We start from the raw sequence: 18329 nt of genomic DNA, 5'->3' as shown, positions 1-18329 counted from the left end.
TTGCGGAAAGACCCTCTGCTACGGGGAACTAAGCATTCACCTTATTAATGCTTCCATCGACAACCACAACTGCAGCAAGAGAAGAAAGCAGTAGGTTTTTTTTATTTTTTCTCCCCTCGAGCCACTGTTAATTCCCAGTTTTTTGTTTCTTATTTTTTGTTGAGCCCTTTATAATGGCTGTTTTTCGTTGTTTCCCCCCAAAAAAAACAAAAAAAATTCAGAAAAATCAAAAAAATATATAAAACAACAAAAACTTAAAAAAGTTCTTTTCAGAACTACCTCCCATTTTTAAAAAATTACAAAAATTTTAAGCACTCTTGACTTCATTTTTCTCATTGGTGCGCTTCCCGGTGCGCGCACCGGAGAGCGCCCCGTTAGCGCAATAAAAAAAGAAACAAAAAAAAAACAAGAGAAGGAGAGCAAAATAGGAAGAAAAATAGTAAAGGATGTGGAATGAGAGGTAGGGATAGAACCGGACTAAAAGAACAATCCTGAGGGAAAATGTTAAGAAAACAGTGAGCAAAACTAAATAGGAATAAAACAAGATGTATGATAGTGACTAAGGTTAAAACATGTGGAATAACAGAGAGAAAAAACAGAAAGCAGAAAAGAAGAAGTGACAGAAAAGGAATGATTGAAACAGCAAAGAAATGTAAATAACATAGGGGCATATTATCAACACAGACGATAAAATTTTCGCTGCTTTTATCGGCAGAAAACTGCCGCTAAAGCCGCTTTTGCGGCAGAAAACTGCCGCTAAAGCCGCTTTTGCAGCAGTTTTATGCCAATAAAAGCAGCGATAATTTTATTGCCTGTGTTGATAATATGCCCCTTAGTGTGCTTGAACTACAGGGAGAAAGCATAATGAACAAGTAGTGAAAGAGTGATCAGTTAGAGACAGTGAGAGTAATAGAACAGGAGTGAGGAACTATGAGAACAGAGGGACTGAGAAAAGGAGTAGAAGGAGTAGAGTAAGTAAGTAATAGAGAAAGGAATGAGGGAAATAGCAAAGGCAGGAAACTGAGGGTTAAAGAAATGAAGTAGTGGAACTAATAGAAGTTAAATGTGATAGAAATGTAACGAAAAGAGTACAAAACATTTACCTTATAATTGTCGTTAACTTAGTCACTTGTTATTTTTATACTTTCAATCTGTGAAAGAAAGAACAAAAATTTGAAAAATATTAAAACATGTATTTAAAAATTAGAAAAGACAAGGGAAAAGATTGAAGGACAAACAGTTTTTCAACAACTTTGACACTTACAGAAGCCTCTGCTTCTCCATGCCCCCTACACAGTCCTAAATATATACATTTTAAACTAACAGTATCTTGTTGCAGATGAAGTGAGGCCTATCTTGTAACATGGTGCATCTTTTGCATCACTGCTGCATCACATAAGTGATGCAACAGCGGCGCAAAAGAGGCGCATGGCCATCATAAATCTGCCCCTAACATTTTAAATGATTGATTCAGGATGCCGATAAGGTGTGGCCTATCCAGGGATTTGTTTGAGGTGAGGCCTACACAGGGTTGCAGATGAAATTTAGACTTGTTGAAGAGTACAGAGGAGATAATACATGTCCATGCCTACCAATGAAGTGAGTCATGTCCACTGCACTCTTTAACAAAGGTCAGACCTCCTCTGTCTCCCTGGACAGGCCTAAACCTGATCTGCACAATGTGATTCGTAATGTTAGGAAACACAGGTGATGTAATTGAAAAAAGTGCAATTTCTTTTGCTCATTTCACAATCACATCACTTGTGTTTCCTTTGCTTAGGTATCTCATTGTGCAGATGTAGTCCAGCATATGAAATAGTACGCAGAAGTGCAGCACTGCATGCAACAACTTTGACACTTACTGAAGCCTCAGCTTCTGCATGCCCCCTACACAGTCCTAATTATATACATTTTAAACTGACAGTATCTTGTTGGAGATGTAGTGAGGCCTATCTTGCAACATGGTGCATCTTTTACACTGCTGCTGCGTCACAAAAGTGATGGAACAGCGGCGCAAAAGAGGCGCACGGCCATCATAAATCTGCCCTTAACATTTTAAATGATTGTTTCTAGATGCTGATAAGGTGTGGCCTATCCACAGATTTGTTTCAGGTGAGTCCTACTCAGGGTTGCAGATGAAATTTAGGCTTGTTGAAGAGTACAGAGAAGATAATACATGTGCAGACCTACCAACGAAGTGAGTCATGTCCACTGCACTCTTGAACAAATGTCAGACCTCCTCTGTCTCCTGGAACAGGCCTAAACCTCATCTACACAATGTGATGCGTAATGTTAGGAAACACATGTAATGTAATTGAAAAACGTGTAATTTTTTTTGCTCATTCCACAATCACATCACCTGTGTTTCCTTTGCTTAGGTATCTCATTGTGCAGATGTAGTCTATCATATAAAAGACTACGCAGAATGTGAGCACTGTATGCAACAACTTTGACACTTACAGAAGCCTCAGCTTCTCCATGCCTCCTACACAGTTCTAAATGTATATCATAAATACAAAAAGTACAGAATTAATTATACATGTTAAATGGTTTATTTTTGCTGTTCTCAGAATTTATCAAATTTCACTAAAAACAGTGACTTGAAGGTATTCATCATATAACAGCGGGGAAAAAAAACCACAATCAAAATGATTGTGTTTAAAAAACCCATATAACATAACCAATCAGAAATCAGAACTCCTGAAAAGTAACTTACTTTCCATGACGTCGAAGGATATCCTATGAACAGCTTACACTCTGTTGTGCTGTTATTATTTTCAGCCCGCCACTTTCTGAAAGAAAAGCTCCATTGTTTTGACAAATATGTTACAAACAATAAATGACTTTTCGCTCTCTACCGCACTTTTCCACAAGGCCAAATCGTGTAAGAGCCATTTATAACTCTTGGAATTCTTCTAAGCAAATCCCGTCAGAAAGAAAATGTTCAAGATCACTTTCACAATCCTGTACTAGTAATATCTCACCCTTCTTGCTCACTCATGTTCCACATTTCCTATGACACTGATACTGCTTACTATGAAGCAGACTTACACTACCTCTATGACTACTACAATTATTTAATTCTCTACATCACTTTTAATCACAAAGCAATTTAAAACAGTAGATAAAATTATATCAACCCCTAGAATCATTATAGGCCAGTTACCTACCCTAAATTCTCTTTTCTGAAAACAGAAAGTAAGAATATTTTTAAGTAAAAAGGCAACATTGTATCGTAGTCAAATGGGAATCATTTCCGAAACAGCAGCTTTTTTTACATTTTCAATAAGCTGTGAAATAAGCGGATCTTGTCAAAGGACCATCATGTCATATAATAGCTGCAGTTACAAATGTTCTTCCTAAAATCAACGACTGTGTAGCCACAACATTTGTAATTAAAGTTGAAGACTTACTTTCATCAGGTTTATATAGTTGGAATTTTAAAATGACATTATAACCAAAAGTTTGGACAAATAATCTAGACAGCATTGCAGACTTACATTACCTCTACTCCATGTTTTGATTGGCTGCTTGAATTAGCTTATAAAAAGAAACAGTTTTTCTGAACTCATTCAAAGTGCAGTTATTTTTCCATGACGTTAAGTGTTATGGTAAGAACACCGTTTGCTTTGGGAAATACTCTGTTGTCCTTTAACTAATCCGTGCCGACCACTTTCTGTAAGAAAACCTTCTTTTTTTCCAGTAACTATTTAAAACTCAAAAATAACTTTTGACTCTGTACTACACTTATCCTCAAGGCCAAATAGTGTAGGAGCCATTAGAACCTCTTGAAATTCCTCAGAGCGAATCCCGAGATTCCTTCCCTAAAATTTTGGTTTTAAAAACACCAGGTAAGAATTTTTAAGGTCGAAAGGCAATTTTTTTTTGAAAGTTAAAACAGAATCATTGCAGAATGACCAGCCGTTTCTAGACTTTAAATAAGCTGTGTAATGTCCTGATGTTCTTGAAGGACCGTCATGATATATAATTGCTGCAGTTACAAAAGTCCTTCCTGATATTGACAACTGCGAAGCCACAACATTTTTAATTAAAGTTGTCAATTTTGTTCCATCAGGCCTACATCGTTGGAACATTAAAATGACATACTGGCCATATGTTCGTATAAATAATGTTGACAACATTTCAGACTTACATTGGCTACACTCCATGTTGTGATCAGCTGCTTTTACTAGCTCATTAAAGGACACTGATTTACTGTCTGGCAAAGTTAAATATATACATTTTTCTGAGTCTACACTAGTAGTACTTGATACCCTACAGTTCTCGCAGTCATGCTGCCATTGACAAGAAAGCCCAAACAGGTGATCTACATCTACACCTTCATCATGCAATACATCAAGCATATACATTAAAAACTCCTGACAATCTTGCTGAATATTTTGAGAGAATTGTGTTTGACCTGAACATCTGTCTAACAGATTTCGAATTTCAGACACACTTTCTATTTTTGTTCTATCAGTGCTACATTTCTCTAACACAGAATTCAACAAACTGCAAAATCTTTGATCCGAATTGACCACAATCTCTTCTTTTACATTTTCTAGAGAAAACAAAACATTAACCACTACATTAGCATAGCAGTTGACACCAGAACTGTTTTCAAATTGAAAACCAACAACATCTTCAACAAAATCCTTTTTCTTTCTGCTTATAATTTCTGGTTCATCGACTTTTCGTCTTTTTGCTACAACCTCCCTACTATTGGTCACATTTCTTCGTTTCCGGCCTACCACACGTTTCTCAAACAAAGGATATTGAGGCAAATGTGGCGCATACTCTCTTCTTAACCTATTGTATTCCTTAACACAATCTAGATCCGCACAAATGTTTGTGACATCACACTCAATCAAGTATAATCCCGATAAAGTTCTAACTCGTGACAATGCCACATATGCCATACCCTCCTTGAACACAGAACTGCCAATATTCACCAATGCACTGTCTACACTTAAACCTTGCGATTTATGGATTGTCACCGCATATGCCAAGTAAACAGGAAACTGCTTACGGCGAACATATAAGTCTTTTACAAGCAAAAACCTAGCAGAGCAATGACAAATTAGCTGTACTTCCTCAATGCTATCAAATTTAATTTTTAAAAATTCAATTTCATCTCTATTTCTGTATTTCACAAAATCAACAACATTACCCATCGATCCATTTACCAGACCTCTTTCAACATGTAAATTCCTTCTTAAAATTATACAGCAATTTAAGCACACATTCAGAGTCTTTTCAAAACCTGCAGTTTTAGATATAGTCTTCTCTAATGAATCCAATTTTGATTTCAAATTCTCAGACAAAATAATAGTTGATCCCATATTTTCTACTATGTCAATAGCTTCCAGTTTCAATCTCTTGGTTTTCTAAATACAACATTTTGTTGTTGAAGATGGCACATTCTGCAAGAGTTGGCATCAAACATATTCCAGATTTCTTCTCAGTAATTTTCTGAAAAATATTCTCAGGCACAACGTCTTGTTCTGGATACAAATTTGACAATAATCGTGCATGTAAAGCTTCTTTCCCATGCTCGGTCACTTTTCCGATTCTAACATCTTGTAGAATATTCTTGTAATCTTCATCCTTCGCCTGACGCATATTTTCACGCAATTCAGCATAATTGAAGTTTAACCATATATTAAGGTTGCCAATGCTACCTAGGCACTTCCTGGTATCTTCATGCGTGAGCATTTTGAACACAGGTTGTCCTTTCACTGGTGTCAGCTGCAGAAGATCACCGAAAACAATGATGTGTTTGCCACCAAATAACACATCATACTCTGTTTTGAGAACTTCTTGGATTCTCAAATGCACAAAGGCAAGCATGACATTGGAAACCATGCTTACTTCGTCAATGATAAGAAGTTTCATTTTCTTCAAGACTCTTGAAACTTCACAACAAGCATCTCCAGATAACTTGTGGTATTGTAATTTGTTATCATGCTCCACTGGCAGCATCAGTAGACGATGCAAAGTAATACCTTTAATGTTATGTGCTGCCAGTCCAGTTGGAGCGGTGACAACACAAGACAGCGATGACTCAGTCCTTTTCTGCAAATAACATGAAATTGCTTTAATGAGGAAACTTTTTCCAGTTCCCGCTTCTCCACTCACGTACAGTCGGACAGGCTTCAACGACGTACATGAGCACTCTTTCTTCTCATGACTTAATCCATGATCAATTTGGTTGGTAACTTCGTCATATATTTTCCTCTGCTCAACGTTGAGTTGTCTTTCCAAGTCTTCTAAGTTAACCGCATCCTCCTGAGCATGTGCCATGGCTCTTTCCACTTCAATCATGGCAGTGGCAGCTTCATTTTCGATAACTGGTCCTCCTAGTGGATCCTGACTCAATGAAACAGAACTCTGACTGTCCTGAGAACTGTCTCTAGCAATCTCGGCTGCAATCGTTGCTTCCTGCTCGATTTACGCATTCAACATTTCTAGATATTTGGGAAAAACAGGACATTCTATGGTCTCCTTGGCGGCATTGAAAGAGTCTTCGTAACAGAGGAAATCTCCAAGCAGTTCCTCTTCTGCACGCCAAGGCTTGAAAAGTTGCAAAAGTGCTAAATAGAAAAACTCTTTTTTTTCAGGAGATTCGCCACTCAATTTTCGATGGTTTACCAAGTGGCATTTTCTTTGCTTGACCAGACATCCCTCACTTCCAATTACAGCATACACTCCTTTATCAATATCTTCTTTGATGTTCCTCTTGAATATGTAATTTTGTAGAACCTCATACAGACAAACATTCTCGAGGTGACTGCTTCTATTTGGATAATATGTATCCAACATGTTGGTCTTCAAATTATCGGTACGGTTTGGCTCCTTTTCCGCCAAATACTCAATTTCCCGCACAGGTTTCAGAACTCGATTACGCGTTGCAGCAAGACCAAGACTCGCCCAAACGATACTCCTGGATTTGGCATAGAGACTTGCTGAAGACAACCGGTCAGAACATTCGTAAGCTCCGATTTCTCGATGTGACAACATCTTCAGACTGAAACTGTAAAACTTCTTACTGAGGCTCTTTTCATGGGAAATGTCCTCCCACATATCCTTCAATTCTGTCTTTTCTTTTTTGGTGATGTAAGATGTCACATACCGAGCCACAGCCATACAGTTATCAGCCACAAACTGTATATCCATGTTAGCATTCCACATGGACAAAATCACTGGGTTGTAGTCGTTGATGTAGTTGGACTCTTCGTTCCTTTTCAAATTGTATGTGTTTTAGGTGATTTCTTCATCACATTATGTCGCAGCGAAGACATCAAACTGTTCACTCTTCCTTTAGAAATCACCGGTCGTGGAAAGGCGAAACGACATTTGGTGTAGAACTTGTCCTTGTTTCTGAATTTACGACGACAGTACTTTCCACAACGATGACTTTGGAAGCGTAAAACTTGTTCTCTTAGGCTTTTGTCTTCCTTTGCGTTTGGAACAGCACATGTAGAATACTGTTCTATGAAACTCATCACTAAGGGGCCGATTAGGATGGCGGTTTTTCCGCATCCTCCGGGCCGGCGGAAGTGTCCGCCGGCCTGGAGGATGCGGAAAAACCGCTGCGGAGCCTCCAAAGACCCACCGCCAAATTAGGATGGCTGGTGGGTCTGGAATTCCGTCCGCCGCTTTTCCGCCGCGGTCGGCTTCCGACCGCGGCGGAAAAGCTATAACATGGCAGGCGGTGTCTATGAGACACCGTCCGCCATATTAGGATGTTCGTAAATACATGCTTTTCCACGGCGGCTTTTCCGCCATGGAAAAGCATACGGACATTCACTTTGGGGGCCCGTTGCGGGCCCCCTGGGTGAATGGGGGGTGGGGGGTGCACATGGGGGGTACCTATGGTACCCCCCTGCATTTGCGTGCACAAAGCAGCAGGCACCGTGCGGTGCCGGCCGCTTTGTGCATGTAAATGTAAAACATGCTTTTTTAACATTGCGGCGGGTGCAGCTTGAAGCTGCACCCGCCGCAATGTTAAATATAGAGGATGTGACCGCCACCCTGGCGGTCACATCCTAATCAGCACGGAGGGAACGCCGCAGCCCCTGCGGACGTTCCCTCCTCCTCAAGGGTGGCGGACGGACGCAAGTCCGTCCGCCATCCTAATCGGCCCCTAAGTCTTCTGGATCTGTTCCAAATTTAGGTGCATCCTTGATCCACAGCAGCATATGTATATGAGGAGCACCTCTTGCTTGGTACTCCTTTCTCCAGAAGAAATCCAACACCTCTCCAAGAGGTGGATTTTTCTTGTTCATGATGAAAGACATCATAGCTTCAAATCTATGATTGAAGTACCTGCATACATTCACTGGATCCAAAGAGCACAGTTCCCTGGGTGTCTTGAATTCGATATTTTCAATGTTTCCATTTGCCTCTCGTAGAAATTCAAGTAAGTCTTCCCAGCCATACTCGGCACAGCTGAGAGTGAGGAACCATGTGGGAGTTCCTAAGTTCCTCAGCATACATTTTAAATCACCATGACGACGGTACCAGTACTCATTAGTACCACGCTGACACGCCATGAGATTAATCAAGTGAGAATCCAAAATACTGTCTTGCACATTGACTTTATCCATAAAGTCACTTGCCGAGATGTTTTGCATCTGTATACCACTTTTCAAGATGTGGTTCACTGCATATGACAGTCCAGACAGATCGCTTTCAAACAGGAGATGAAACAAATACGGAATGCATTGTCGAAACCTAGGATCTTCTGCATACAATCGTAAAGTCCGGTATTCAGAAGCAGGAATTTGATGAGGTCGCTCATCATATCTTCCTCCTTGACCTGTTGGAAATAGCTGTGGGAAACACCGAGCTTCCAAACTTTCCTCCCAAACACTAATGGGACTCCCTTTGGCTTGTTTCATTTGAAACAACTCAATAGCATTCCCCATGACTTCCTTGGAATGCAAAGGATGAACACTATAATGTTCATATATTTCTTCACTTTTAGAGGGTTCTACTTTCTCAATTTGACCAGCACACAAATCGCTATCCTCTTCTTCACTTACTTCCTCTTCTGCAACATATACATTCTTATAGTACTTATTGTTTTTTTTCAAATACAATGTTGCCTTTTTGACTTTCCTAACATCCACTAAATCTTGCCATATTTTCTTACTCTTTGTCGGAACCCCATTAACTAAGATAACCAGAGGTTCCTCTTCCACTTTTTCTACTCCAATTGTATTAATGTTTTTCTTAAAATCTAGAGGCAAATAAACAACTCTTCCCTTTAATCTTCTCTGTAAATCTGATGGAGGCAATTTCCCTGTCTTTGGCTCCATTCTTACAATAGCCTGAAAGGGATGGATACTTTGAATCAAAATAGATTCATAAGTATTTAAATCCTTCAATTCAGAAGGAATCTCAACCAATTCCAGATTATTATGAACCGCTCTAGCAGGCATCCGGTTTTGATTTAATTTGTTACAACAATAAGTACACACACGTTGATCCAATCCCAAATCAAAACAATTTTCTACCATCAAGTATGTTGCGAAATCCTTCCATTCAATATTATTTTCCCTTTCACTTTTCGCATATAAATCCACTAACTTAGTCTGATTCTTATAATAAGTGCGTCGACAACACACACAAGTGAAATTAGGCCTCTCACTTGATTTCACCTGAAACGTGGCAATTTCCTTCTGAAAATTATCTGTACTGGAAACCTGTACACTATCTTCCACATTACCCTCTTCTTCTGGGTCAATTTCAACATTCTCCTCTTTACTTCCAAAGTAACAAAACTCAATTTCTTCACAAATATTCTTCACATCTATTTCAGAACCATGCAAAAGAGCAGTGCATAATTGTTTAAGCATAATTGCTGGACTCTTAGCATAATACAACAATTTAACTAATTTCCTCACTTTATTATGATGCACTGCTAGCATCCTGAAATGATGAAAAACACTCTGGCATACTCTCCTGGAAAGACAAGCCAGTGAATGACCATGCAAACCTGTCACTTCTCTCACTCTGCAAGGATCTAATTCTTGCAACAACATCATTTTCTGCTTCAAACTTTTCTTATTAAATGTCCGTACAAAATCACAAAGCAAATTGATGGAATCCTGTCGCACACTGCAAATACTACTACACTTCCAGGTGTACACAGGTCCCTTAGGACGTCTTCCTAAAACCTCATTACCTAACACCTCTTCTGCCTCTGTTGTCACAAGTTTTTCTTTTTCAACTGGACAAGCATCTTTCACCTCATAAGCTCGACCACTGGTGTCAACTGCATGCACCAAATCATTATCCTGGAAATAACTCTCCTCATTAAAAAATGCCTCACAACTTGAACTATGCATCCATTCTCCTGAAAAAACTTCACAAAAATTAATACGATTAACTGTTCTCTTCCATCTACTATTTCTTTTGAAATCATAAATTGCCTTGTTTAGCTTCCTAATTCTATTGATTATCAAAATAAATAACTTTCGCTTAATTTCAAATGCCTGATCAATAACTTTCTCAATTTTTTTTTTCTCTTATAAAAAACCACTTTCTGTTGACCTTTCTTAATATTTTTTAACAAATTGCCAATTATCCTGTTGCGGAACATTCGTCTACGAATGTCCCTAAACTGATTTTTCCTTCTACTACCATGCACAGAGTTATCTCCTGCTCTAGCAGTAACATTTTTGATTGGCCTTCCCTTTCCGTTTAAATTGCTTCTCTTTTTCTGGACTAAAACATTTTCTGTAGTACTACTTTTTTTTCTACAAATGTTTCTTATGAATGATTTTGTTTTCTTACCCGGAGCTTTCTTGGTGACTTGACGAGTTTTTATTGTAGAGGACTGCTGCAAGAATTTATTAAGCTGCTGTCTTTGACGTTTTGTAGCCTTTCGGTTTCGTTCTTTAGATGGCATTATGTCCTTTTGAAATGATCTGCAGTTGAATCTGTGGTAAAATATAATTAAAAATGTTATTAACCACTATTAGCAAACAGTAAATCAATAACAGTCGTCAAAACTTTAACACACTACTTGTCATTTTTACATAGAATAATTTTTAGTGCATTGGCAAATTTAGTATTCACAAATAGTAGCAAAGAAATGGAATGCTTCTACATTTGACCTGTGCTGTTTTATATGTGAATCTGAACTAATTTTATGAGCATATTTGACTATTTTATTAAAGACACTACACACAACCTGTTTTTGAAGTTTTGTTTAATTTTAAATGAAACGGTTTACATTTTTACTTTTCATTTCCAGTAACTTTTAAAAATAAATGTTTATCGTTCCATAGGCTCAAGCAGGTCAGCTTCCCACCCTATGTCATACAATTCTGACAAATCGGCATCCTCATCATGTTCTTCATCATCCTCAGGATTTAAATCATTCAAGGGATCTACTTCCACTGACGTTTCAATGACAAGTTCAATGATAAGATCGAGATCAACTCATTGCTCATTATCACTCATGGTTGATGTTGTCGTTATCTTTAAAGAAAGAGAACAACAATGAGATGTTGCAGAGTAAGAGACAAATCTCAGAGACTATAATAGTAAAATTGTTTAACAAGAGTAACATTTTGCAGCTATTATTTAGCCATGTCCAGCGATGCTGAGGAGGTGAGGCCTATGTTCACGTTTTCAGTGAACAGGACTCATCTCTTCTTAACCTTGGATAAGCCTCACCGACTCTGTGTCCCCTGCTCATACTTAAATGTAAAGGGGCAGATTTATGTTAACTGGCGCATCCCCAGGGATGCACCAGTTAATGTGCACCGCTGCTCTGCCACCCATGGTGTGCCGCATTTACAATGTGGAGCACCATTGAGCAAAAACAGCACAGATGCGTCACGCATCTGTGCCGCAAAAGCAGCACATTGCAGGAATCACGTCGTAAGCGCGACATGTCTACTGCAATGCACAGGAGCAAGCCACACATTGCATGGTGCATCACTCCTTATGCCTGTTTCAAACAGGCGTAAGGATTTGATTCAGCAATGCTATAAAGCTGACTCAGTGAAATCTTCTAAATTTCACTGTGTTAGTTTTACAGGGCTTTCAAGCAAATGAATGCCCACCCTGCAACAAAACGCCTATATGAAACCTGACGCAGGTTTCATGTGGCACAGGACTTTACAGCATGACACATCTGCCTAGATGCATCAAGTTGTAAATATGTTGCAACATAGCGCATCTTTTGCGCCGCCGCTACGTCACAAAAGTGACGCACAGCGGCGCAAAAGAGGCACACGGCTATCATAAATCTGTCCCTAACATTTTAAATGATTGATTCGGGATGACGATAAGGTGTGGCCTATCCAGAGGTTTGTTTGAGGTGAGGCCTACTCAGGGTTGCAGATGAAATTTAGGCTTGTTGAAGAATACAGAGGAGATAATACATGTGCAGGCCTACGAATGAAGTGAGTCATGTCCACTGCACTCTTGAACAAAGGTCAGACCTCTTCTGTGTCCGTGAACAGGACTAAACCTCATCTGCACAATGTGATCCGTAAAGTTAGGAAACACAGGTGATGTAATTCAAAAATGTGGAATTTCTTTTCCTCATTTCACAATCACATCACCTGTGTTTCCTTTGCTTAGGTATCTCATTGTGCAGATGGAGTCTAGCATATCAAAGAGTACACACAGGGGTGTGGAAATTTTCCCAAAATCTACTTGGCCAGGGGACAAAATGTTATACAAATCTACTTGTCCTGGGAAGGTAACAGCTTGCCCCGCCTATTCCATTAATTACTATGGGAGGTCTCCACGAAGAGAACCTGTACTGCAATCAGTGCAACATACTATGCAATATACATTTCAAGTGCAAGTCCAATTATGCTGTGCATGGTTATGCACTCTTAAATGCATCTCTTGTAGTGGGGGGTTGTACAGCATGCATACAGATGTGTCCATGTGTACTGCACCCACACCCAATTATCAACTAATTTTCACGCAACACATTTTCATGTGAGGAGAAATAGTACCTAAAGTCAGAGTGCAGACTGGTAACTGACTACATTTCTTGAAGTGTTTTTGGCACAGACAAGACTTTGTCGAAATAAGAACCTGTTGAACAGAAGGGTGTTCATCATAGGGCGAACTCATAGCTGTCCAACTTCAGATGTGATGCTCAGATAAACTTGTGAATTGAAATAACTGCACTTATTGGCAGAGCTTATGATCGGTTCATGGGGCAGCAAAATCACGTAGCAGATGAGCTGTGGCTCACTGAGGTAGTATCCGCAAGTACAAATACACAAGAGGCAGTCAAATCAATCTCTCCTTTTACACTTCTGGTCAGGTGTGGTGTGTTTATATTATTGTGCGCTCACCGCTACATCCTTATCCCACACAAAGAGCATATGCAGCACTGTCAGTAGCAGTACAGAGTTCTCTCTTGCATATAGCAATAGCAGTAGCTGAGTAAGCTACGCTAACATGAAAAAGTGCAGCTCACCAATTGATCAAGTTCGTCTCTCTCCGATATGTAGGACATGTACCAGCAGTGAAATCTTTATACTCACACAGCTGGAAAGCAAGCGTTAGTCTCACAGCGAAGAGAAGGAGTGTTATGTTGAAAAGACAGTAAATCTAGAAGTGCAGAGCATCGAGACGGAGGTTAGTGAGTAACTGCAACCACTCAAAATTTCATGTCACACCTAGCAAGGACGCCTAGGCTCAGTCACAGTAGAGTTGGAAACACCGTTCTGACCTCCTGGATAGTCAAATGCCATCTCGTGAATGAAGTTGGTTTATTCTTCAGCGGCTTTAATTAAAATAATAGCTCAACAAACACCCAAAACCGCCACTACTTAATTTTACTTTCCTCTCGTGACATATCTGGTCTGGTGGCTTAGTGAATTAATGCGTCCACTGTAGGGCTCGAATCAGTCCTGCTGGGGCCACTCAACCTTTCATCCTTCTGAGGTCGATAAAATGAGTACCATTGAGTTGGGTAACAATATAAACATCTGTTATTCAGCTGCAAGATTACCTGGGTGAACATGCGCTTTAAAAATGCACATGTTAGGTTATTAAGCCATAACACAGGCCTGAACACTGAGGCACTTTCCCTGCACCTCTTGCACTGATCATGGTAAAGTTGGATTTCAGGATTCTTTCCTTTCACCTTTAAAACTGGGAAAGCAACACTTCGAAATTTTCTTCATCTGTAAAAGGAAAGCACCTTGCATGTCATGTGAGCCTGGTGTGGACATTTATTTTTTGCAGTTTTTTTATATAGCGCGATCACGACCCAAAGGTTTTGGAGTCCTTCTCATGAGCACCAGTTACATTACACAAGGCCATGCTCATTTTTTGTTTTTTTTAGGCCAGAGCAGATTAAGTGATCTGCCCAGAACCACAGGATGTTTAGCAATGCTGAGACTTGAACCTGGTCCCCAAGGTTCAAAGTCGCAGCTCTGCATGTAACTGGGGAGTTGGGAGTTAGGTGGGTATGTGTGTGTGAAGGGCATAGGGATGGTAGTTGGTAAAGTGGTGGACCAGCCCCACTCTCTCTTTAAAATAGGGGGACTCTTTGCTCCCTTCACTCAGTCTGGAGTCTGTGACAGGAGGCCCTCGCCTTACCTCTTCTCCTACCCTGCTCTCTAAACCCTATGGTAGCAAGTCCTGAATACTGTATTCAGAGGGCAGTGTGAGTGCAACAGTGGTAGTGGGCACAGGCTGCAAGCTGTCTGCTTAGTGGTTGAAGTGCCTTAAAAAAAAAGTATGGGAACTGTGATGCTGTACGAAACGGGGGAGGCAGGATCAGAGAGTCTGGGGGCGGGGTCAAAGTAGTGGCTAAAAAAAACAAATATTTTCTAACTTTTTGTGGTCTTTCACCTTCGGGTAATACATGTATAATAATGGACAGCTTTAGTTTAAATGAGCTATGTTAATCAGTGGGATATTATGAAACCTCTATTAGTTCATGCACTGACCAACCAATGAACATTCAGCACAGCAGGCAGGAATCTCTCTGACAGACCGTCCTAGGCACTGGCACCCACATGTGCAGACTGCACATGCATCCCTATGCAACGGTGACTGTGCAGATTTCGCTGCAGAGTTGTGATGCTAGACATAGGCATCCATCCTGCAGGCCACTGAACTCCACCAGAGACATCAAACCATCAAAATAACCGGGTCGGCCCTTCATTACTTGGGGTAGAGGTGGAGGCTATGAGATGCCTGTACACCGGGTCTCTGCTAAAGGAGGTTCTGGGCAGGTGGAAGTGGCAATGAAACAACTCTTTATCCGCAGGGGCCTGTCCTGGAGACTTTGATGCCACCTAGTAGTGACACTGAACCAGTGACAATGTGGGGTTATGACCCTGAGATCCCCTGAAAATCATTTCTGCAGTCAGAATAAAAAATAATGTGGGTGGGCAACTGCAGGCATCAAGAGGGATTTTGGGCTGGGCATGAGGTTGAGGGGTGGCAATAGGGTGGAGGACAACCGTCTAAACATTCCTAATGTACCTCTAAACGTACCCAAGCATTGAGGGCTCTTTGCCTAAAGATAGCCTAAAAAATTCTGATATCACATCACAGGCAAACTGATTACAGCCTCCATTCACGATAGGACAACTAAGGAGGTCGAAAGTCTGCTGCAGTGATCGGTTTGTAACCTACGTGCCATAGAGAGATATGAGTATGGTAGTTTGGTGGGCTTTTGAACCTGCTACCACATACAAGGTAAAGAGACACCTGCAGTTCCCCTGCTCCGATCCCAGTGGGTTAGATCAGCAGGCTCGTTGTTTTCTTCTGGTGATCTGTTTGCAATGTGCCTGTCTCAGGCTCCAAAGCCAGTACGCTAGTTTGAAGGGTTGATGCACCTGCTGGAGAGGGAGGATGGGAGGGGGAGGGAAGAGGGAGTGTGTGAGCAACAGACTGCATGTGAACATGTATTATTGCAAGGATATGTGGAGTCGTTGGTATCTTTATTGCATGTTTAGTAGTTGATTTAGTCTAACTCCCTGGAGCAACAGGGGGATTACAGAGAACATTTATATAACAGCAGGAACACCCTATCTTGAGGTGCTTTAGCAAGAACCAAATTGTACGCATGGAGTCTGTGAGGACGGAGCGAGGACTAGTAGTTAGTGGGGCATTACTGGGCTGTACACTCCTGTACAGTTCATTTTTATATATATATATTTTTCTTATGATGCACACAGTCTGAGCATCAGTGAGAGAGTCGTTTTAGAGCAGAATTGCACCTGCTAAAACGAGAATATAGCCAAGGTGTGACTGTAAGGAGTACATTTTACTACGATAAAGTACCTAAGTTCAGCAGCTGCGAGGTGACTAATGACTTGGAGCTCATGGACCGCTACTACAGAGCGCTGGGTCGGGTGTCTCTTGCAAACTCTGCATGCCTTCTGTGGAGCCGACAGGCAGGACATTCTGTGCCAGGTAAGTGTTAGGGGAAATTACCCAATTTTCAATGCAATAAAATGAATTCCATCAATTCCGTCGTACACACAATTTTTACAAATAACGTTAGAGCACTAGTTTACATTTTTCTTTGAGCCTCCTGGAAGAAAGCATACAATGTGTACCTCCCAACACGCAACATGTAACGTGCAAAAGGGGGGAGGGTGGCAGGCGTCCTCTGATCGGGGTTTGACCCATACAAGTCAAACAGTTAAGCAAGTAATGAGGTGCGAGAAACATCTTAGGAGGGCGCTTTGAGGAGGAAGAGGCAGGGCTAATGCGCTTGCAGCACTTGGCTGCAGGCAGCACTCAAGATCCCCACGAGCCAAGCAGTTATTTCAAAATGTAGTTAAACAGACATGTTCCCAAAAATAACAGGAAAGAGAGCATGAAGCATGGGCCCGTGAGAGAAAAATAAGGCGAGAGAGAACGAGACCGATAGTGTTAACTCATGTCAAATTGTGCGAAATGTGAGAAGCACACTCTATTGGCCCACCAATGAATGAGTGTCTGAGATATGTGACTGATTCGGGACACTGGAATTTCAACATCTTTTCGTCTTTACATATATTATGTAACCGCATGCAGCGACTCACTGTTCATAACCTTAATTCTCACCCAGGCAAAAAGTAGATGACTTCGAACAGGCACTTTGCAGGTAACGTATTGCAACTTCTGTCCCGAAAGGAAATTAATATAAATCACCCATCCGCCTCACCCCTTTTAAAATCCACCAGCTGTTATGGGCAATACGAGGTAAAACAAACATATTGCTCATTTGCTCTAATGCTACCGTTTGTTGAAGCTGAGATACTGATCATGGGAATTTCAAATGTTTACTACCGGGTACAATTCTTTAACTCCACATTTAGCATAATATGAGCTGTTGCATAGTGGAGCTCCAATTAAAGGACAGTCCGCTCCAAACCCCAAGTTAGCGCGCTCTGTTTTCTCTTGTGGAATCTGAACTGAGCACTAGCGAAATGCCGTTTTTTTTTTTTGCCGCAATGCATTGAGCTCTCAGCAGGATGTTTGCCTCTCTTCTTCCCTTCTTGAAGCAGAGAGGATAAAGTTAATTGTACGCCTATGCCCCGCAAGCTGACTTGGCATTAACCTCGTAACATTAATGCCACCCTTTCTCCTCACCTGTGTCTCAGGTCGCGCCACTAGAAGCAAGATATTACTGTGACCCTTTTGTGTTAAAATTGAGACTGCTTCCTCGTGGTTCTTCATGTCCACTCCATTAAGCTTGAGATAGCAATACACCCGATTGCAGAGAATACCGCTTTTTGAGACTCACGTTTCAGTCACCCGGCCAATCACTGGCTAGAGCCCAGTCATGGGCTGCTAGCCAATCACAGGGCTCAAAAGCGTCTCCGGCTCTCGGTCTGGCTTTCTGATTGGCTGCGAGTTCCGGAGAGCCCACAGCCTGTATTATGTATTCGGTTGAATGTCTACTTGTCCGTAGGACAAAATAGACATTAAATCTTCTTGCCCGTGGTAAAAAACAACATGGCTCGGGCGTCGGGCGATATGATTCCCCCACCCCTGGTACACAGACGTTGAGCACTGTATACAACAAATTTGACATTTACAGAAGATTCAGCTTCTCCATGCCCCCTACACATTCCTAAATGTTTACAGTTTAAACGGACGGTATGTTGTTGGAGATGAAGTGAGGCCTGTCTTGCAACATGGTGCATCTTTTGCATCACTGCTGCATTGGTTTCATGTGGCACAGGACTTTACAGCATGACACATCTGCCTAGATGCATCAAGTTGTAAATATGTCGCAACATAGCAAATCTTTTGCACCGCCGCTGCGTCACAAAAGTGATGCACAGCGGCGCAAAAGAGGCACACACCTATCATAAATCTGTCCC

Source organism: Lissotriton helveticus, chromosome 6 (assembly GCF_964261635.1).
Source record: "Lissotriton helveticus chromosome 6, aLisHel1.1, whole genome shotgun sequence".
NCBI classification, from domain to species: Eukaryota; Metazoa; Chordata; class Amphibia; order Caudata; family Salamandridae; genus Lissotriton; species Lissotriton helveticus.
This window is presented reverse-complemented; position numbering follows the sequence as displayed.